The 24,325-nt window shown below is 40.6% G+C and overlaps 1 protein-coding gene across 1 annotated transcript in view; it reads right to left on the bottom strand.

Annotated features, from left to right (window-relative positions):
• LOC127434419 (SRC kinase signaling inhibitor 1-like) overlaps positions 1 to 23,016 on the bottom strand; it is a 77,826-nt gene extending 54,810 nt beyond the window's left edge. The window contains exon 1 of the mRNA XM_051687154.1: positions 22,844 to 23,016. The gene's annotated coding sequence lies outside the window, so the exon portion shown is untranslated. The remainder of the gene's footprint in view (positions 1 to 22,843) is intronic.
• Positions 23,017 to 24,325: the final 1,309 nt, after the last annotated feature.

Raw genomic sequence — 24,325 nt, 5'->3', positions numbered from 1 at the left:
CGAAATGCATGAGTGGGTGCGGATAATGGGCACAGATAGCTGCCACTTATCAGACGGCAGTTTCTCACTCAGAGCGTCACACATACATGCACAGCGCTAATAGTGTAAAGGCTCGAGCGAGCTAACAATAGACACCAATCACCCACGGTTATCACGCGAGTGAGTTTGGCTGGAGAGGAAAAAAGAGCTTTTTCAGCCTTCAGCGCATGTCAAGCAGCCGCTACGAGGTACGCATGCTATTCAAGCAATACAAGGAAGTATTGCAATAAAAACTGACTAGTTCCTGGTGAAAATAGTGGGGAAGGGTGATTCGAAACATAATAGAAAAAGCCAGGAGCTCTAGATACCTATAAACGCTATACTTCCATGGGGATTCTTCCCACTGGGGACTGACAGCGCTATTTGCGTCACAGTACAAAAACACTAAAATGTGCCTGAGGACGGCAACCTCTCCGATCTGGGCATGCACAGAGTAATGTGCTCTCCAGGTCTGTGTGAACCTTCCAAGAAGAACGACACTGCTTTCCGAACCACGGTCTTTTGATGGCGGACGGTGTGCAGGAATAATTCATTCAGAAGAGAATTTTCTGGCTTGACAGGAGGCGACCACTCAAGGCCAAGCTCCTCGACCCCCCGTGCAATGACGCGGAGTAACTCGTATCAATGGCCAGCGCCCTCCTCACCCTCGCTGAGGGTAGGGCTGCAACATCCTCCATGGACCATTCTCCGATGCTGCGAGGGACACGGTGTCATTATCATCATCAGACCCGCTGAATATGATAAAACCATGCTCATTTATATAGGGCCGGAGGTCGTCACGTGCATACTGCACTGGCGAAGACACTGCATGGGAAGATCAAGGGTCTCGTGGTGCTTGCGCCGGCATGAGATCCTCCTCGGGTTCTTCCATCTCTACCTCACAGCCCTGCCATGCTTCCTCATGTGGTCCCTCGAGACTTAACACAGAAGAAGTGGTCGGGAGGGTGCGGGAGGCGGAATCGTGCCTCAGAACGAGGGTGACCCTAGAGCGGAGCGTCTTTAGAATGTCCTCACAGTGAGGGCAGTCTGTTCCCATGAGAGCTGCTTTGGCATGGGTGCGGCCCAGGCAGCGAACGCAGCTCACATGTTAGTCTGATGGAGCGATGTGTCGCTCACAGGAACACTTGTGATACGACATTTTTAAAAAGACGCGTACACACTATTATGTGTGTTTTACATCATTTGGATGGAATTATATTATATATATTGAAAGGATACAACTCTGGATGCTGCGGGAAGCAGGTAGATGTCTCACTGAGCGAAGAACGCGATCCGGCGACGAGGCGGAGAGATTTCTTCGTTGGAACACTAGAGGAGGCGGGTGAATCTTCGCTACAGGTGCTGGACTCAGATGAGGAATGTCCTGATGCATCTGCAGGGAATCCCGTCCACTGAAGGGTGACAGCAAAGAGCGGGCTGATCAAGATGAGATGATCCTTCATAGTCAAGATGAGATGATGTCAGTCTTGAAGGAAGAAATTCTGAAGAAATGATGTTTGAGTGCTTATATAGGGCAAATGCGCACCACCGTATGTGGAGTACCTACCTCAGTACAGGGCCTAATTAGCACATGTACTGATCCAGCAATGAGTTTCTCTGCAAACTCGTCTGCCACAGGGCTAAGGAGGAAAGTCATCCAGGGATCACAACTTGTGAACACGACTGGGAGTCAAAAGCACACATCTTCACCTCATGGGAAGGGAAAGGCACTATGTGCAAGTGGTACACCCAGCCAGCTGTCCTGGAACTTACCTGTTCAGACCTGATAACACACGGGACGAAACCGGCTCAACCCGGAGATTATAGAATCTCGCAGTAGAGTGGGCTCGTAGCCCCACGGGGGGCGGCCCGTCCTGGGCATGATATGCCATCACGATGGTGTCAACGACCCAGTGGGCGATCCTCTGTTTGGAGACAGCTCCTCTGTTTGGAAAGTGCTGCTCGGAGCTTCTAAAGCTCTACGTGCGATCCAAATAGATGCGTAAAGCACGCACCGGACACAGCAACGCCAAGGTTGGGTCTGCTCCTCCTGGGGCAGTACTCGCAGGTCCAAGATTGGCCACAACCCACCGCCTTTCTTCGGTACGATGAAGTAGGGGCTGTAAAACTCCTTCTTCATCTCGGCTGGAGGGACAGGCCCTATCACACCCTTCCGTAGAAGGGTAGCGATCTTCGCACGCAAGATAGTGGTGTTCTCGCCCTTCACTGAGATGAAGCGGATGCCACTGAACCTGGGCGGGCACCTGGCAAACTGAATCGCGTAGCCGAGTCGGACAGTCCGGGTCAGCCATCGTGATGGGTTGGAATGTGCGAGCCACGCTACGGGCAAGGGGGACCAAGGGGATAATCACATTGGACATACCGGTGGGTGGGGCCTTGCGGCGGGGTGGAGACTGAGGCGCCACGTCAAGGGGGCTCGAACCCCGTGGCCGTGCTGAGTCCAGAGACATCGAAGCACTTACCTGGCTCCTGACGGCCACCATAAGATTGGTCGAGGAGTGGGGAGGAGGAACATCGTCCCCGCAGTCCATCGGAACCAACCCGGCGTGGGCATGTTTGTGCCACAGCTGGGCACGCAGGGGTGGGGGGTCTGCCGCTGGAGCGCCAAACCTGCCAAAATGGGACGGTGGATGGTGGTCGTGACAACGGCCGTCCGCACCATTCTTGGTGGCCGGCTGTGAGACGGGTGCCATCTGCTTCCTGCGGTGGGCTCCACGCCGGGGCCGGGCCGTGGGGGTGGGCTGCGGCGGAGCCGGTGCTGTTGCTGAAGGAGGATGCCCTTGGCGATGAGCAGACGGGGTGCGGGGTCTTGAGCCATGCCGGGGCAGGATGTGTTGAATGGCCTCCATCTGCTGCTTCACCACCGAGAACTGCTGGGCAAAGTCTTCGCCGAACGGGCCAACCTGGGAGATGGGGGCGTCAAGGAACCATGCCTTGTCAGCCTCTCTCATGTCGACAAAGGTGGCGTTCCTGGACCACCAGGGTGGACATTGCCTACCCGAGAGAACGCGCCATGACCTTTCGTCGCCCGGAGAGTGAGGTCGGTCGCCGAGTGCAGTTCCTGCATCAATCCCGGGTCAGAACTACCCTCATGCAGCTCTTTTAGCACCTTGGCTTGGTGTACCTGCAGGAGAGCCATGGCGTGCGAGGCAGAGGCAGCTTATCCAGCGGCACCATAGGCCTTAGCCGTCAGAGATGATGTAAACCTACAGGCCCTGGACAGGAGCTTCGGGTGCCTGCACCAGGGTGTGGCGCTCTGCAGGCACAAGTGCACCACGAGCACCTTATCCACCTGGGGTTCACCGAATACCCCTTGGCCGCCCAACCATCGAGGGTAGTGAGAGCAGGGGAGCTGAAAGATCGGGACCGGGTAGTAAAAGTTGCCCCCATGATCTTGTCAGCTCCTCATGCACTTCCAGGAAGAAAGGAACTGGGTCAGAGCACGGCCGTGAGCGGCGCTCTGGGCCCAGGAACCAATCATCGAGCCACAAGGGTTCAGGGGAGAGTGGAGAGTTCCACTTTAGCCCGATGCTCGCGGCTGCCTGGGAAGCATGTCCATCATCTCCGCATCGGCCTGAGACTGGGCGACCACACCCGAAGGGGGAAGCCCAGCCGAAGCCTCCACATCACAGTGGACGAGCCCGGTCTCCGATGCTGCCCTCGATAGTTCATCGTCTTCCCGGGCCCCGAATAAGAGGTCAAACTCACCCTGAGACGAGCCGGCGGTCTCATCCGAGAGCCCGACCGGGGCAAGCGAGCGTGCTGAGGAATGGGAGGTCCATGGGGGGTTACCCGGCGGAGGTGGTCCCATTGGAGTCCCCAAATCGCCCCCAGTTCTAACCGACGTGGCCTCATACCCGTAGGTAGAAGGACCGAGGCGGGGAGCCACTGGGGTGGCTTGCTTTCTTACGAAGGCAAGCCGCGACCACAACGTTTCCATGGTCATGTTCTCGCAATGAGGACAAGACCCATCCAAGAACGAAGTCTCCAGACATGTAAGACAGCGATCGTGGCCGTCAGAAGCGGAGAGATAATGACCGCAACCAGGAATAACACACAAGCGGAAAGACATCTTTAAAAAGTTCCGTGTGTGTCGCTCTTTTAGAAGTGAAAATATACTCTTTTTTAGAATATACTCTTTTTTTTTTTTCTGCCGAAGCACCCAGGGACGTTCTCTGCACTTCACGGGTGCAGAGGGGGAGTAGCCGCTGAAATGCACCGTAAATCCAGCAGATGAGGTGAATGAACTGAGCGGATGAATTCAGCTCACTGAATAGAACCGATCGGCTCCGAAGAGAAAATCTGAATGAGTGGTTGCATACCAGCTCCTTTTATACCCATATGTCCGGGGGAGTGGCATGCAAATTCCACTCGCCAATTCCCACTGGCCTTTTTTCAAAAAGCAGAGGTGTTTGGGGCTCCCAAGAGTGACCCCTAGTGTCACTAGCGAGTGACAGATAGGGAACAGTGTTACATCCACACACATTTAAACCCTCAGGTCTTCTTACACAATGTACGATACTGTCACACTGTCAAGCCCACAAGGAAGGGATAATAGCATGTTAAAGGAAGAGAGGGGAAGTCAGGGATAAATATAAGATGGAGAAATGTAGAGATGGAAATTGTATGATGATGTGATAAAGGCTGAACATGAGGAAACTGTCAGATTGACAGATTGTCATACCTACGCCAGGCAACCCGTTGCTGGTCAAAGAATTATAAGCTACAATAAGAGCTCTCAAATCCAAACACACTTTTGCACATTTGCACATTTAAAAAAAAAAAAAAAAGCATATTTTGCATGCTTAAATATCTGCTCTGATGTATCTAGAGGTATAATTCTGAGTATTGAATCCTAGAGACTTCACTGCACTGTGATTGACCTTTCAAGGGACTGAAGTTGTGTCTGTGTGTAAACACATCCCCCCCCCCCCCCCACCAAGCTGAGCTAACAGACATTTTCCCACCAGAAGGAGAGAAGGTCACAGACCAGCAGACTGAAGCAAGCACAGACAACTCTATTTCACATTTAATGCTAATTACAAATAATTTATTCATGACACTACTTGGAAAGAAACAAACAACTTGGAAGGAGTTGTGTAAACAATAAACATGTTATTGTCCATGGAGAAGTTCTTATCTATAGTGCCATAGCAGTCACTTTAGCCCAATGACAGATAAGCAGAAACACCTCTAACGCATAAGTACAAGCGATAACGATAACTTATAAATCTTTAAAGACAGACCATCTGTATAAGGTTTTCACTGGTCTATGCTACTGTTGAAGCCATCAGTTCATGTTATTTTAACTTCATTTTTTGAAAAACCATGTTTAATTGTGGGATTACTGGTGAAGAACTACACTACCCTTGAATCTTGAAGAGAAAGATCACCAATCAGAGAGTCAAAATAAACAAACCATCGCTCTCCTTGCATTCTCAGACTACCTATACATTTTAATGTATAGGTATACATTAATGTATACATGTTAATATTTTGCAAAATACTTTAATGTATTGATCCTTTACTTACAGTTAACTTAAAATCAATAGTTTTATATATTTCCATCGTTTTTAATTCGACTATGTCATTCGCAATGCTTCATGGGATTGTAGTTCATTCCCTCATTAAAGACGTTAAGTATACGGTCTTGTACCATTTGGCTTTAAACCAAATCTTGCAATGTTGTGATTCACCTTGGATCTGGCTGGTTTTGATCATGGCTTAGAATGCTTTTATGAAGAATTTTATGAAAACTCTATGGAAAAAAATTAATGGGAAAAACACTTCCGGAACAATGTCGGCTGAAAAAGTGGGCGGGCACTGTTGCGTACTATTGCAAAAAAATGAAGCAGTCTGCCATTGCTTGCTAAATTCCCAATTCAAACACAGTGACCTTTGAGTTATAGGGAAATGCTTGTAAAATCCACACTTTGGGGTACATTTGGGTTTTAGAAGAAGTGTAAATTTTTGGTCTGAAAATCAAAGACCCAACAAAGAGATTGAAAAGTGTATTGGTCAATCATGCTATAAAGAAGCGACCAGGGCAGATAGGGAAACAAATCCTGAAATTATATCTAGATGGCCAATCAGTAACATCCCTTCAGCCCAATTTGATAGCAGAGTAAACAAGATTATTGCAATAACAATCAGCAACTAGCAGGGCTTTTAAATGATCAATCAGCAGCGATCACGGCTCTTTAGCTCTTGGTTAATCAGTTCCTTAAATAGAGTGATCCCTTTGCAGACATCTTGTAATCATCTGACCCTTGTTTATTTATTTTTGGATTTTCTCCCCAATTTGACATCCCCAATTCCCAATGCACTCTAAGTCCTCGTGGTGGTGTAGTGACTCGCCTCAATCTGGGTGGCGGAGGAGGAATCTCAGTTGTCTCCGCATCTGAGATCATCAATCCACGCATCTTATCACGTGGCTTGTTGAGTGCGTTACCGCGGAGACATAGCGCGTGTGGAGGCTTCATGCTATTCTCTGCGGCATCCACGCACAACTCACCACGTGCCCCACCAGGAGCGAGAACCACATTATAGTGACCACGAGGAGGTTACCCCATGTGACTCTACCCTCCCTAGCAGCCGGGCAAATTTGTTTGCTTAGGAGACCTGGCTGGAGTCACTCAGCACGCCCTGGATTTGAACTCGCGACTCCAGGGGTGGTAGTCAGCGTTTTTACTCACTGAGCTACCCAGGCCCCCTTCATCTGACCCTTATTAAACATGACAAATACTTTTCAGCTAAAGTGAGCACATATCTAATGTCCAAATATGAGTGTTTGTATGTGAGAGACCAAAGATTGATGTATATCCCAATTTTAACACTCCACAGACAGACACGTAAAGCCAGTCTGCCATGACAGGTGTCTCGACCTCAGCGCCTCTGAGCAAGTATGAACGACCAGCCTTAAGTCTTGGGGGATTCTGGGAATTCTAGCCCGAGGGGAGTCAGTAAAGTGGCCGTGAGATTAATGACTGCGTTTAGTGTCAGGATCAGAGATTATGATGGCTGCTTGAACATGAGTTCTGAACGGGTGAAAGAAAGGAGAAGAGAGGATGCATCGCATAAACATTCAGAATGATCTGCTAAATGGCTTGAAACTAGGGCTGGGTATAATATAACTATAATAAAAATTATTACAACGCCACACATAAATAAAAAACATTGACAACTAACTCGCTTTACAATTAACATTGCGATACATATGGCACAATTTAAATCACAATTCGATCATGGTTAAAAGTTTAATTAAAGCTCAAAACACATGAAAATCATTGATTTTTATATGGTTTATTACTTGAACAGTTGGAAATTATTAAAATGCACACATAAATCAAAACCCACTGATATCTAAATTATCGATGCAATACTGTGAGAAACAAATTGCTATATATTGATATGGTATGTGGTTACTAAGGTGTTCTTGATGGTTGCTGGAGCATGCTATGCAGTTGTCAAGGTGGTTTGCTGTGTGTTTTAGCACATTGCTACAGTATGTGCTGCCAGGTTTTTACTATGCTATTGCTAATTTTTTTCTGTGTTTGCACATTGCTTTTGCAGTTGCTAGGGTGTCTAGGTGGTTGTCAGGTTGTTGCTTATTGGCCCAAATGAAAAGAGCCCAGACTCTATTCTGGTCACTAAATATGACTAGGATTCCTCCTTCAATGTAATAATTTGTTATGGACTGTTTTATTGTTTTTGATTTTTTTTTCCCCAATCAGATGTTTAATCCACATATGTTTAACATATAGCCGATATAAACACTATTTCAGTTATGTTGTGGTTTAAACTGCATTCAAGTCCTCCTGGGAGGTTCAGAAGTTGTATTTTCGATGTAATGAGCAATCAAGTGATTTTAGTTGGACAGAATTAGATATTGTTTAGATATTTTTCATCTTTCTCAGCACCATTGCAACAACATGTACATGTGCTTGTATATATCCACATATACTGGAAATGTTATTCTGTAAACCTGTCACCTAATATAAACTAGCTAAATGAGTCTTATTTTCTGGCAAGCTTTATTCTTCATCAACAGGACAAAAATACATTAAATCTAAACTGTACAGTCACCAGTTTGCTTGATTCTTGCCAAGCTTCTTTAATTGACATGCCCCCATCTCAGAAAATCAGCACTCCATGACAATCTCACTGTATTTCAGACTTTGTGTTGGTGTTCATGTAATCTCATAAATATGATCATTCTGACTTGTCTTGAACGCTTCATTAAAGGGATAGTTCACCAAAAATGAAAATTCTCTCATAATTTTCTCACCCTCATCCCATCTCAGATATGTATGACTTTCTTTGTTCTGTGGAACTCACATACAGTACCAAAAAAAAAAAAAATGTAATCATGCTTGAAATCATGATTGTGCCTGAAGACTGCAATGGCAACATGTACAGAGAAAAATTAGTTATATTTTGGTCTGTTCTCACCCTAAACCAAATTGATCTCTTCAGAAGACATTGATTAAACCACTGGAGTCATATTGTATGGATTACTTTAATGTTGCCTTTATATCCTTTTTGGAGCTTCAAAGTTCTGGTCACCATTCACTTGCATTGTATGGACCTACAGAGCTGAAATATTCTTCTAAAAATCTTCATATGTGTTCAGCAGATGAAAGAAAGTCATACACATTTGAGATGGTATGAGGGTGAGTAAATGATGAGCACCACCAATCAAATAATTTGCCATGGGTTTAATTAGCTATTCCGTAATTTATGCAATTTACTTGTACTTTTGATACTTAAGTAAATTTAAAATCAGTTACTTTAATTCTTTTACTAAACTATTTTTCTCATGAGCTACTTTAACTTAACTTTAACATCAATTTTATAGGAAGGTATCTTTAATTTTACTTACTGTTAGTATGACGAATAAATACTATACAACACTGCCCATCTCTTCTATCATTTCTTCTATCATTTCCTGTCTCCTCTCTTACTATCCCAGTAGAAAGAAAGAACACAAAAAAGAAAGAACACAAAGTAAGGAAGAAATGAAGGAACGAAGGAACTGTTACATCCTGTATTATCTTGTGCATTTTTGCTGTTTTGCTCTGCTCTTTCTTTCTGTGTGTGTGTGTGTGTGTGTGTGTGTGTGTGTGTGTGTTTGTGTTTAGTTTGTGCTTGGTGTGTCTTTTCCAGGTGCAGATGATTTGCCAGTCATTTGCTCCACCTGTATGATGGTGATTGGCTGTTCCTGAGTGTGCGCCTTATAAATTCTCTGTGCTGTTGTTCAGATATGAGTTGTTGTGACTTCGGGCCGGTTGGGCTTCTCCATGCTCCCCACCAACGCAAGTTTGTTTGCATTGAAGTTTGTGGATGTGTGCACGCCGTGGCCACGCAATGGGCAAATCCATGAATAGTGTGTTTGTAGGCGAGTGTGTGCATTGTGGAAGTCAGGAGCAGATTTGTAGGGATCCTCCGTAGAAGCGTTGTGAGGTGCAGAGAAAAGCACCCAGCAGACTGGAAGGTAATCACACTCCTGACATGCAGGCAGAGACGGGCAACCAAACAGACACACGAGCAAGACCAACTAGGCAGAGAGAGTGAGCTAAGTACATCACTTCAAACAACAATCTAGCAAAGACACTGAGAACACGAAGGGCTTAAGTAGGGAGAGAATCAGTGGAGAACCAGGTGCTGCTAGCATGCCAATTAGTGGCATGATCAGCGTTCCACTGGGAACAATCAATGTTCCCATGGAAACAATGATCATACATGACGGCAGCGCCTGCGAGACATGAGGGAGAGAAAATAACAAAACACACAGAGCAAACCGACAAACTCACCGGAGCCGTGACAAGAACAAAGAACGAAGAAAAGATGGAAAGCAAAGAATGAAGGAAGCGAAGGAAGGAAAGAAAAAAGAAAGAGGATTAAGATGAACAATGGTGAAGGAAGGAATGAATGAACGATGCAAAAAGAGAGAGAAATGAAGATCACCAGTGATATAACTGAACACAGTAATAAAAAAATTTAAAAAAAAATTTGGAAACCTTCTAAAACTAGATAATGAACCTGACAGTGATTTGGGGAAAACGTGAGAAATCCAACAATGTTTGACAGCTACTCACAATGCTGTTACAACATCTGCACCCCAGTGTCTTCACACCCTCAAAAACACCTTTGCTTGTGAATGGCATGACTTTGCAATGTGTTATCAATCTTGACAACTTTGGATTTCCCACAATCACATAAGAAACAATGAGCTAATGAGGTCTCTTGAATGAATGGGGAAACATCTTGAACAAATGGAAAACAGGCAAATTGCAATTTTAAAAAAACTGTATCGACCATTCTACAATGACCTGTGTTAGTGGTATTGCCTATTTGTCCACTAGATCGTCCCAAAGTTTAATACTAATCTAAGGGTTTGTTCAAATCCCTAACCATAAGTATGATCAGCAATTTTAACAGTGATGCTTATCTTAGCAAAAACCAGTAATAAAAGATATTATGATACTGAAGTGATCATGTCATACAGGAAACAAGCCGTCATAACTTGGGGCTGATATCTACAAGCATATGAATCATCTCTTGGAAGATGAAAGTATGATTAGATCCTTATCAGCATTAGCAGAGAAAATGGCAGGACACCAACTTACATAAACACAAATTCGATAAGTAGGGTGGAGTAAAACTAATTCTGCTTGTTATCTAGCACACAACTTATTACACACACTAAATGACTAAACAGGCATGTTACTTCGGGAAAATAATGAGGAAACTATCTAATTATTAGCAGGAGCTTTAAATCATGGCTCAACATAAATTAATTTTGCCACAAGGAAAACCCATATCACATAAATCGGACTGAGTGGACTGAGAATTCACACTAGTAGATTTAAATGAAACACAAAATCGGACCCCACACCACTACATTTTAATTAACATCACTCTCTCGGTCTCTCTATCTCTGTTTTGGTGTCTCAGCGGAGGCAAGATGCTGTTTAACCTAGACTGCCCACTGGAGGCTTTCAACGATCAAAGATTGAGGTTTGTGACTATTATAGCCGTTTCCAGGGTCAGTCCCCTACTGAGGCATACTGCATACGGTCAGAGGGGGGTGTTTCAAATATATAACCATACTGTTTTGCATGCAATCTCAGCAGTAAAATGTGCTATACTGACCCCAGGTCGTCAAGCAACAGTGGAAGCCCAGATCTGAATGGCTAGCTGTGGCATCTATGTCTCTTTCATCTGTAAGCATGTATGTTAAATTATGAGCATGCAAATGCACTCTTCTAGACCAACACATGGAGGCACAAATGTTGTGTGAAAGCCTCTGCGACGCATCCAGAAGACCAAACCTTGCTAAAAGTGACATTTACAGTGTACACTGTCATCATTTTATACAGTTTCAGGTGAACAAGAACAGTATGGAGACCCCCAGTCATGCCATATTAACTCAAAATGGAAAGAAAAATAGCTCCATAAACAAATGCCTCGTGTTACCTCATGTAGCCAGACCTTTGACAATTGGCATTCTGGCCACTTAGACAGGAAAAGGCCATCGAAACCAAAATGTAAAGCAACCAATCACAGTTTTTGTTTTTATGTGCCATTTAGGGGAATGTAAACGTGAAATAGATGATACCACAATAATAAACCAGGGTCCTGAAAATTTCCAAAACATGGAAATGGGTGTAGACTAAGTATTCAAAATTTCTGTTCATAAGTATTCAAATAATAAGCCATGCTGGGTAGATTAATTCTGAATTGCAATCCGATACTGATTACAAATTACATAATCAATATTGTAATTAGTAATGTAATGTCTTGGATTATATTTTTCAGGTAATCTAATCTGATTACTTTTTTATCACCTGTGACCTAAAGCTGTTTTGTTTGATTTCACATGCATTTGAGTACGATCTTGTACCATTTTGATATAATGTTGCTTAAATACATTTTAGAAAACTTGATGAATCAAAATATGAGAACTGCTATGATTTTTTTTTTTTTTTTTTTACTTGCTTTTTGTCTGTTACTGAGTTAAATACAAAAGCAATTAAAGGGTAATCAAACAAACGCAAAATAATAATAATAACAATTTTAACTGAAATGTATGTTTTATCCAAGATGACAAATACAATTATTTTTATTTAGAAGAGGAATTTTCTTCAGAATCAGAAGAACAGAAGCAATTGGTGAAACTAAAACTAACCTTACTAATGCATTCAGTTCTGCATTTATGTGTGGATTACATAATGAATAAGAAATTATGCGTTTTTGTGTATTTGAGCATTTTGATGCATTTGACAAAATCCTTCCAAAGACAAAGTGACACAAAGTTATATGACACACCACAGAGTGGAATCGTTTTTCAGTGAACATTATATTAAATTTGAGTAAAACAGCCACCTTTAATTTGACTCCTATCCATCTTCAGTACCTAATCAGAGTGATGAATGATCGAAATTCACATGATTTGTGTCGGGGCATCAATGCACTGTTCAAGTTTACCAGGCATGTGTGCGGTTCGCACAGTAAACATTAAAAATATGTATTTGGAGAACAGAAAAAAAGTCCTGGCAATTGCTTTAAAGCTATAGTTCACCCAAAAAGGAAATTCTCTCATCATTCTCAAAAAGTCCTTTTTTACTATAAATCTACACTTTCACTTCCACATTCTGTGTGGAAGTGACTTTCACGTTCACATTCTGCCACCTACTGGTTGGGGTTGGTCAAAGGTGGAGATTGGAGAGAGAGAGAAAAAAATTCTAGGTTATAGTGTGGCATTTACAACGGAAGTAAATGGGGCCAATCCGTAAACCTTAAATACTCACTATTTCAAAAGTAAAGCCACAAGACATAAACAATATGTGAAATATAAGAATACAATCGCTAATTAACCTTTTCTGTGTAAAGTTATAGCCTATCCAATTTTACAACTTCGTTGCCATGACGACACAACACTGTAAACCCTAAAACGACCGTGAAAACGGCAATTTAAACAAATGTATAGCTCAAATAATACACACGTTTTAACAAAAGAATTAATGTAAGTGCTTTTATAAAATTCTAAGCTTCATATTTCTGCATTAAAAACCCTCCAAAAATTGCCCCCATTCACTTCCATTGTAATTGCCTCACTGTAACCCAGAATTTTGCAGGGGTTTTTAAGAAGAGGAGGGATGAGTCTAAATTGTTTTTTGTGGTAAACAATATTATACCACAAATGCTGTCTATTGAGCTTATCTAAACTCAGAATATTTCTTTTAACACTTAATGCCATTTCAATTCATCTAATTCATCTAAACTCAATCACTCAAAAATACCCATATACTTCGCTAATTTTCTGATGATACTTGCAGTTATACTTCAGATAGAGAAAGAGGACAACTGCCCAACATCATGACAAGTCTGAATAGAAAGATTTGAGTGGCCACTTTATGACATCAGAGCATGAAGAGATGTGGAGGATTTACACATGAATGCGTGTTTTGAGGTATTATGCATGAGCGTTCACAGTGATGAACATAGTATTTAGAAAAACGTGTACAGCTCTAGAGCTGTTAAACAGCCAGAGACTTAAAAAAATATCCGAAGTATGAACAAAGAATGAAAGAGAGAGAGAAAGGCACACAGACCATTTACTGTACAGCACCACGGCTGCAGACGCCTTCAAAGGAAACTCTGCCCTGATATGAAAATCCATAATCCAAACAGTAATGAGAGAGAGACAGAGTCACTGTGCTGTCTTTACTGACAAGAATGCAAAGCCTTGTGGGAGGAGAAGCTATCATGTCAGATAATTGTCAGAACAAAACAAAAATATTCAGAAAGAACACAGTACAACGCTTGATAATATAAATAGCTGAGCGTCCTCTTCCACACTTATACAAGAATATTTCATCAAGAATATTTAGTGGTGTTTGCAAAGGCAAGCATCCATTACTATTGGTCTTGTTTAGATTTAGGGATTTGAACAAACTGAAGGCTAACCCTAACCCTAAACCAAATTATTAAACGTCGATGCATCCCCTCTTCCTCACGTTTGTGCTCGGACGTGATAACTCGCATCAAATCAAATGGCCTATTTAGGAGAGGTAAGCTACTACTTTTCTGAACGATCTTACGATTTTTGCCAAGCAGACAATAAAACGAAAAACTTCCAACCTCTAGGTGGCGTGATTCTGATTCTGATTGCTGCTGGACTGTTGTCTGGTTCTGGTCTACTGGATAAAAAGCAATTCAGATGAAGAACAACAGCCATTTTAAGTGTTAGTTGGAGTAAAAATTAGTTCAGACTTAACTCCAAGTAGTTATTGATATCAACGTAACTAACCTCGGACCATCGCTTCGTGTCATCTACACACCCGGGTGAGGCACTGCACAACTCTGTAAAGGATCAGCACAATGAAGCCATGTGTTTTTTTTATTTGACCATTTATACAAATTTAATACAATAAACATCACATTATCAGCTCTAAAACATACACTAGTGCAAGTGAAAACACTGGAGACCGGAAAATGAAGACATGCTTCTGTTATGAATTGTGTAAAACTTTCAGGAAAAAAAGTGGATGGACCAGAATGTCACAGAGAAATGGGGGACTTTTGACTTGGGACAGTAAGCAACCACCCAGCAACCTAACAACCGCATAGAAGCTTGCCAATAACCACTCAGAACACCTTAACAACCACAACGGCATGTGCAAAAAAAAACACTCAGAACACTTTAGCAGTCTTATACTGTAGCAACACGTTAACAACCTTTCAGAACACCTTAGCAACAACTCCGAATACCTTAGCAACTACAAAGCAATGTAATGCCAACCATCCACAATTACCTGGCATTGTGATTACACATTTACTTCAAAAAATATATAAAAATATAGTTTACAAATTACACTTTGTAGAGGTTGGGGGAGTAATAAAGATGGATAGATACACAACAGAACCTTCCTCCTCCTTGACATCTCATCATTTCATATTACTGCTATTCAAACAGCATGAGATTTTATCTTTTGAAACATTCAGCAATCTCTGGGGACACAGGTATAAAGATGATTGGGAAGAATTTGTTTTATACCGAAAGCTGCTCTGAGATTTGTTAGCATGGTTAAGGGAGATGCAGTTACATGAGTGTCAAGACATCCCTGTTGGAGGTAGGAGGTTAATCATAGCTGGCAGAGGTAAAATCTACATTCTCCCAATAATGCATTTCACAGAGCCATGACTAACAGATAGATGGATTTTAACATACAGTAGATGGATGGATGGATGGACAGACATAAAAATCAAAATAAATCTCCTCCACGTGTAATGAGAGATAGCTGGTACGTGATATCTGTGCGGCATGTGTAAACCTCACTCCCCTGGCCTCAAGAGGTGCACTAGCGATTGACATTAGGGGCTATATCTTTAGCCTCCTTGTTAGTGCGCCCACCTCCCATGCCAGAGATCCCTGGTTCAAATCCCACTCGGAGCTCCTCAAGCAGGACCAGTGACACATGCACATCATTGGCAACATTTCTGGTCCAAATTTATAAGGAATCTAAGGAGCTTGTCATAATTTAGCATCATGAGGAATGACAGACTGATATATCGGCCAGGCCAATAGTGCCAAATATCTTCTGATATTTTGATATTTTAAGATTATCAACACTTGCTGATCAATAGAATTACTTGTTCTTGCTTGAACCTGATTTATACAATGGAAAAACCATTTTTCTTCGGAATGAACTAAAGCACACTAGATGAACAAAATCATTTTAAAATTAGTTTAACCATGAAAATAAGTAAAGAACATCATGTCCAAACCACACTCACGATTAGTTTTAACCAATCATCAATGCCCTTCATCAAGCCGTGTTCTCCTAGGTCACAATTTCAGGGATGTGCACAAACAGGAGAAATATCACAGAATGAACACCTTAGCAAAAACATTGAGCCTGATTTCATAAAAAAATTTGATTGTGGCGACATTCTTACAAAATTGTATTATGTGGCTCTTTACACGTATCACGGCAATTCCATGGTGAAATGTCCAATGAGTAGTGCTAAAAGCGAGTTAAATATACTCCCAAACAGATGAGGTTTTTAAGCTTAATTCTCTATCGAGTTTTAAATCAACAAATTCATAAACCTTAAAACTAACCGATTATTGGGGGACCTGGGTAGCTCAGTGGTAAAGACGCTGGCTACCACCCCTGGAGTTCGCTAGTTCGAATCCCAGGGTGTGCTGAGTGACTCCAGCCGGGTCTCCTAAGCAACCAAATTGGCCCGGTTGCTAGGGAGGGTAGAGTTCATGCCATCCACACGGGGTACAACCCTGCATCTGGCCATTCATGTGGATGTTAATTTGGCACGTGCCACCTACCTAAACATTGTTGCAGACCAGGTACACCCCTTCATGGAAATGGTATTCCCTGATGGCAATGGCCTCTTTCAGCAGGATAATGCGGCATACCACACTGCACATATTGTTCAGAAATGGTTTGAGGAACATGATGAAGAGTTTAAGGTGTTGCCCTGGCCTCCAAATTCACCAGATCTCAATCCGATTGAGCATCTGTGGGATGTGCTGGACAAACAAGTCCGATCCATGGCGGCTCCACCTCGCAACTTTCAGGACTTGAAGGATCTGCTGCTAATGTCTTTGTGCCAGATACCACAGGACATCTTCAGGAGTCTTGTAGAGTCCAAGCCTCGTCGGGGTGGCACTGTTTTGGCAACATGTGGAGGACCAACAGCATATTATACAGGTGGTCATAATGTTTTGATTCATTAGTGTAAACACTGTTTGTGAATTTTGAGTAAATATTGTGTAAAAGAAGGGTTCATTACTCGTTAGCCAGATTTTCACTAAGTGAACATTAATAATCCCTTCAAACTTCCTTGCTCCAATATTGTATACAGTATACTGTATATTGGATTTTGGAATAGTCGAGTTGCAGTGTGTTGCACATGTGTAGTACTGTGTATGCTGCATATTGTGTTCTCAATGTTATAGCATCAATTATCGAATTGTCTATATTGCAGCTAATGCATTGCTGTAATCCATCTAACCACAGGCTGCATCTGCACCTGTCTTCATAATCCATGCAGTCTAGGGACGTGCAGTTACTGAGCCTGTCTCTCTTCTCCTATCAGCCTCTTCCACCCTGTCTCTCCTGGCATTCATTTACTCCTTAGCCGACTCCCTCCTCTTCCTCCCTCAGTAGTGAGCAGCTCTCTAATTCCCATTTCTTCAGCAGGACGTACACTGTCACCTCAACACAGAAATTACACTGCAGAGCTCATTCTATAATGTATAGATGATCACGAGTTTGTGATCTGTGTTTCTGGTCTGTTTTTTATGTGTGATTTTTTTGTTATAGATGAATCAAGCATGAAATCATGCATGAAGCTGTACAATAAGTACTGTATATATGCATCTATTGAAGTGTGTGTTAAAGAGAGAGAAAGAGGGAAAGAGAGAGAAAGGCTTCAGTCAGCAATGGCAAAATTTGAGTATGTCAACCTAATAAAATCACTATGCAGGGACATTTTTTACACGTTAATGTGTGTGTGTGTGTTTTAAATACAAGGCTAAGTGATCTAATCAGAAAGCACAGTTCCTTTATCTCAGGTCTAATACACATTCTGCTTACATGCCAGTCATTCCCTTTCTTTTTTTTTACTTTTTTTTTTCTTCATTTGTCAAACATGAAGACCAGAGATAAGAGACAGCAAATGTGATTTTTAAATACAAAATTATATATATATATATATATATATATATATATATATATATATATATATATATATATATATATATAAAATTTTATTTTTTATTTATTTTTTTATTTTTTTGAATAAAACAAATACACAAAAATATATTTATATTAATTTGAGATGGATGGATGGTTGGATGGATGATGGATGGATGAATTTAATTCAAGATATCTTCTATGAAAGTCTCATAATCATTTGCAAATATTAAAATTTTTCAATCAATCTTTTTGAATGATCTTTTTTTGTTTGTTTTTTTAAGTAAATTTATGTGTTTAGCTATTTTTACTGGAAAACAAGGTTGTCAGTTGATTAAAATTTCTAATAAAATGAAATACATAATATGGCAATTAATAATCAAATTTGTCGCAATTAATCAGATATTAACACTTGCCGAAATAGGTCCTGAAAAAAGATACATTAATATATAATAATAATACAAAATACAAATTTAATAAATATAATAAAAGAAGATAATTCAAAGACATTACATTATTATGTTAGATGAGTAAAGCATTGTTTAGACAACACAAAAAGTGGCTTTAGCAGTCAAAATGTTGTTTGGTTTATTCTGTATACTGAACATAAGTCTATTGAATGTTATATTTATATAGGGCTTTTCTGACACTACATTCAAAGCGCTTTACACAGTGAACAGGGGACTCTCCTCAACCACCACCAGTGTGCAGCATCCACCTTGAATTTGGCCAGGACACCGGGGTTACACCCCTACTCTTTACGAGAAGTGGCTTGGGATTTTTAATGACCACAGAGAGTCAGGACCTCAGTTTAACATCTCAGCCGAAGAACGGATTGATTGCCCTATTACTGGCCTTCAGTACACTGCAATCCTTCCTAGACTTGGGCTGTTCTCATTGGATGCGTTCTTGCACTACATGTGTCAGACGGATGCTTTTCGAACACCTGTGGTTGCATCTCTTTTCACTGGTTTTCAGCTTCTGTACCCATAAATGACTGTCTAAAGTCAAATGTTGTTTGAAATAAAATTAAAAAAACACATCTCTTGACCCTTGTATAGCGGTCTTTGATCAGCTGTCCATTTGTTGCCTGTACAACTGCCCATTGCTAAATCTACAGCCTTTAAAATACTGAGTAAAAAGATGATTATTTTTTTTGTAGTGTGTCCACTTTTATGTTTTTCACACACACAAATATACACACACCTTTCTCCTCAGGGTATCTAAATCTTCATTCAACAGCAGCTTTTAAAGCTTCATTGACAGAGAGACAGATGCTCATGACATTTCAACAGTTACAGTAGCACAAAAGATAAATACACCACAAACTCCTTTTGTGTGTGTGTGTGTGTGTGTGTGTGTGTGTGTGTGTGTGTGTGTGTGTGTGTGTGTGTGTGTGTGTGTGTGTTTTCTTCTTCTATTTTTCATCATGCAGACAGAACTTTCTTTATCTCAAACAGCAAGCACAGACTATCCCATCGAGATACAAACACTGTTGCGATGACTGAAGCATTACCATCAGACGGTGTGCAATTCTCAGTGAAATGAGATGTACAACCAACAAAACTGCACAAATTAAACAAGAAAACACTTTGTGCCTCATGGAGCAGAGCGAGACTTACAAATGTAGTCATGTTTTTTTTTTTCACAGGTCTTGTGTTACGATAGGCTTCCCTGTGAAAGTAATGGTTAACACGGATCAAGCTACAAAGGGATAGGTTTGGATCTTTTGTGGATCTTAAGATGTTTAAGATTATAATATAACACTTACACTTAGTAATTGCATTTGATCAAGGCTTCCATCAACTTCCTCTTCCACACTGGCATGTTTATGGTATATATCGGAATATCTTAAAGAGCCCATATTATGCTCATTTACAAGTTCATAATTTTATTTTGGGGGTCTACTAGAGTAGGTTTACATGCTTTAATGTTCAAAAAACACATTATTTTTCTCATACTGTACATTGCTGCAGTACCTCTTTTCACCCTCTGTTTGAAACGCTCTGTTTTAGTTCATGTCTCTTTAAAGCCCCGCTTTTCGTAAAGCCCAGTCTGCTCTGATTGGTCAGCTGGCCCAGTCTGTTGTGATTGGTCAACCGCTTAGAGCATGTGTCGGAAATGTAACGCCCCTTCCCATAACCGATGTAGCCCTTAGGCGGGCATTATGCAAATGTTTTACATAGTAACATAACTAAGTCAAGGAAGTAAGGACTTTACTGCAAACCAGGCATTTCAGGCAGTTTAGGAGCAGTGTTTTCTGTTGGAGAGAGTAACTCCCTTTGGTGTAGACTTAGTGCTTTGTAGCTTTGCAGACCTTTTACATGCACAAACATCTATATTACACACTAAAGGAAAGGTAAAATCCCAAAAAGCATAATAGAGCCTATTTAAAGATGATATATTGTAATTTTGTCTTGGGATGTACCAAAACCACTTTTTCTCTCCCAATACCAGTGTTCTCTTTGCAACCTAGTCTCATAGAATAACATTACTAAACCTATATAGTTGCAAACTCAGTGAATGTATCTTGGCAATTTCCTGGAGAAATGAACACTAGAGGCACTACAGCAACAATGTCATTTATTCCGATTCACACAAATGACAGGCAGATTATCAGTTCATAAACACTAATGTTCTGCCCTGTTCCTCACACAATACTATCTTATGACATCATAGTTCATGACTTGTAAGGTGATACATTTTAAAGTTTGCATTTCATAACCTACTACATTTACAAGCTTGTTCGATTGTGATCAAATTGCGCTGTAGCTTAACTGATAATGTGTTATACTTGTGATGTAAAGGACCGGGTACGAGTCCTGAAGAGCATGTGAGTTGACACGTGAGCTGAAAGCATCATAGAAGCACCACAAAATGACGTGGTCGCTTTAGCAATACCGTTTTTCATCTCACACTTGCTTTTTATGACACTATCAGTTAGGTTTAGGTTTAAGGTTTAGGGTAGGGAGGTAGGTTATGTTGATTTAAAACTTGATAGAGCATTAAACCTTAAAAGATATTCTGTTTGGGAGTACACTTAACTCACTTTTAGCGCCACACAGTGGACATTTCACCTTGGAACTGCTGTGACACATGTAATGAACCAAGCAATTTAATTTTGCAAAAATGTGGCCACAGTTGCGTAGTTTATCTATACCTTATTATGTGAAACTGATTGGGAGTAACCTTTCATATGTAAAAAAGCACAGAGCAATAATTCTGCATTGGTTACAGAAGAGAGCAGATAGAAATAATGTGATTTCCTAAAACACATTGCATATTTCAGAAATATGTTTTATAAAAAAAAGAATTCTACATTTATGCCTCTCATCCACACTAGAATGGCGTGTTCATCCACCGAGAACAGAGACTTTCATAACCGCATACAGAAAACTGAAAACGTGGCCTTATTTACTTCAAAATTCTCTTCACACAGAAACATCATGTAAATTAAAAAAGAAAGCGATATACAGCCACGGCAGAACTGAAATCATTCCGTCCTCACTTCTCATCCATAACCAGCAAACTGTCATGCCACAAGACAAATGCCATCAGTCACTGCTCTGTCTTTCAGTCTAATGTGTCAAATATTTATGAGAAATTTTAAATCTTTTGAAATCTCATTTTGGAATATCAATGATGGCATAGTTGGCAACCCTATTGAAACATGCTTACGTATGATTCCTTCATTATTGTGGGATTAAAGGGACAGTTGACCCTCAAAATGGGTTATATGGGTTTGGAACAACATGAGGATGAGTAAATAATGACAGAATTTAAATTTTCATTCAGTCAGTTACATGTATTTATATAGCACATTTAAAAACAACAACTGTTGACCAAAGTGCTGTACAATTAAACCAGTTAAAAAAGAAATAGAGCATTATAAGATTTCCTAAAGTAAAGCATACACATACACATTTTCAGCTGAACAATCCCTTTAACTGTAATGAAGCGTTGAAATGATCAATTGTGATCTGTTAGGCACTGCATGGAGCATGAAGGGCAATATACTGTATGATCATTTGGCCGCTTATGCAACTTGACATTATTATTTGATTATTTGCCAATCTAGTGGTCAGGTGTTATGGCTGCAAGGGTTTCTCTGTCGTTTCCTTTCATCTGTTCATCCTTTTCTCCATGGCTCAATTCTTGTTACAATCCACCTCCGCTCATTTCATCATGTTGGCATGTAATTTTATTTCCTCAATATCACTTTCCCTTTCTCTCCTGTCATATCATGTGGATATCATAACCAGTATGATCATCAGTTCCCATGATGATCTCTCCCCACCACATCTGGATGGGTTATTTTGTCCATTTTGCCCTTGTTTCATTCTAAATTTCCTAGAAATCTACTTGTGCCGTCAAAGGCGACTCTCTTATTTACCTGTACAGCTTACTTATCCTCTTTCGGTCCTGTTGTCTTTTTAAACACATCTCATTTTGTGTATTCCCAGAACTCTAAATCTCGCTCCAAAACCTCTACAATGTTTGTATGCAGAGGAAACACTTTTGCCTTTCTGATCACTTGTCTGTCTCTCTCTCACACACACATGACCAAGCAGTCTCACTCTCTCTGCAGTCCATAAAATGATGGAGAGACAGTCGCCACATCCCATCAGTCCACTATGCACACACTTATAGCAGTTCAGAGCACATCATCTCTTCATATAGCTCACACGCATCAAGGATGCATCAAGAGTCCATTACGGTGCATTAATATCCACAGCAGCCATGCATCAAGACACACTGTACCCACCAAACAGTCGATGCATCTGTCTCCCTCTCTTTGCCTGTCTGTCTCTCTCTCTGTGAATATTAGAACATAAAAAGTGCCTTGTAAATATTGATCGTTTAAACACTGGAGCTTCAGTGTTAGGGGGAAGAAAATGTAGCAGCCCTTTACTTAAGCATCCCCTTAAGCAAACCTCACAGTGTCAATACAAGTCAGCTTTTCACAGTGAAACGAGAGCAGATTTGTGACTCCTCTCATCATGTATCAGGCGTTCAATTATGTAGACAAATAAAGGACAGTCTCAAACCACACAGGATAATGTTAGTGCAATGCCACATACCTGCCAAGGCTGGTGCCGTCTGTTCTCCCACCCTCTTTTAATCTTCTCAGCTGTCTTATGCAGCCTCTTCTTCCATCTTCTCTTCTGTAATATCCATTTTTATCTCTCTCTTCCACTGTCTTCCTATCAGATGCTTGTCTAAAGATGGAATAGTCTGCACCAGCCTATGGCTGGCCAGCATGGTGTATGTGAATGCCTGTGTATGTGTGTGCAAGTGTGTGTGAGTGTACAGGTCCGCATGGCACAAACCAAGCTCATCTGATATTCATGTAAACCCCCACACCACCATCAGCCTCCCCTCTCCTCTTAAAGGTACAGTGAATCAATACACCACACATGGGCTGAAGAAGCAGCTTCATGGATTGAACCATAGTGAGAAACAGAGGGGAGATTGGAAGGGTGGAGGAGGGTGACAACGAGAGAGATAATTACAGAATAGCTACACTCATGCATATATGATCTATAGGAGAGGATTTGCATGTACAGCTGCAGTAAAATTAAGCCACGAGAGGAAATATTGTAAATACTATATTGTATTTAATATAGAAAGTAAATAAATATAATTTAAAATGACAATATCTTAATAAATTATATTTACAATACTATTTTTATTATAATATTAATATAAACATTAATAAAATAGTTTAATTTATTAATATAAATATAAACTATTTTTAAATGTTATTTTTATATAATTATAAATCCATTTTATAAAATACCTTTTATAAAATGATCAATATAAATAGAACATTTTACATTATTTATAAAATATTTGAATAATACAGTTTAAAACAGTTTTTTAAATAAACAAAAAGATACATAAATATTACATTTGTAGTTATATAACAATAATATTTTTAAATAAATATTAATTACAATATCATTATTATAATACAATTATGATTATTATAATCATTCCAAATAACTGCTTTAAAATAAATAAATAATTAAGATATTTTGACAAAGAATTAAACTACACTGATCTTCTAAATAGCAATCACATTGTAATGCAGTATATTCGTACTAAATTTGATTTGCTGAATTTAATGAAGTGAGCAGGTAAACACGGGTCACTTTGGACAGACGTACCGCAACTACCTGAAATTCGATCCACTTTCTGTCACACTAAACTCACAGAGTCATATGTCATTTGAGCTTCAGAAGAGAGACAAATTATTCTATATACCACAGAGGCATATATTATATCAATCTAATATCCTGGATAAGTGCAGGAGGTGAAATAGTCTTCATTTCATATATATTACTTTAATGCAACAGAACTCAAAGCATTGCCCAGTCTGTCGCTATAGATCATAGTTGGGGCCAATTCCATTACAGTAATGTGTAAAGCTTATTTTAATTGGGAAGGTGTGGACAATTAATTAAGAGCAATTACTCTGAAATTTGTGAGTTAATTGGAACAGATAATCTAACCCTAACCCTGATCTGTCTGAAGTAAAATGTATTTGAATGGATTTTGCA

Source organism: Myxocyprinus asiaticus, chromosome 44 (genome assembly GCF_019703515.2).
Source record: "Myxocyprinus asiaticus isolate MX2 ecotype Aquarium Trade chromosome 44, UBuf_Myxa_2, whole genome shotgun sequence".
Lineage (NCBI taxonomy): Eukaryota > Metazoa > Chordata > Actinopteri > Cypriniformes > Catostomidae > Myxocyprinus > Myxocyprinus asiaticus.
The sequence above is the reverse complement of the archived record's forward strand: the minus strand, read 5'-3'. Positions and strand labels throughout refer to the sequence as shown.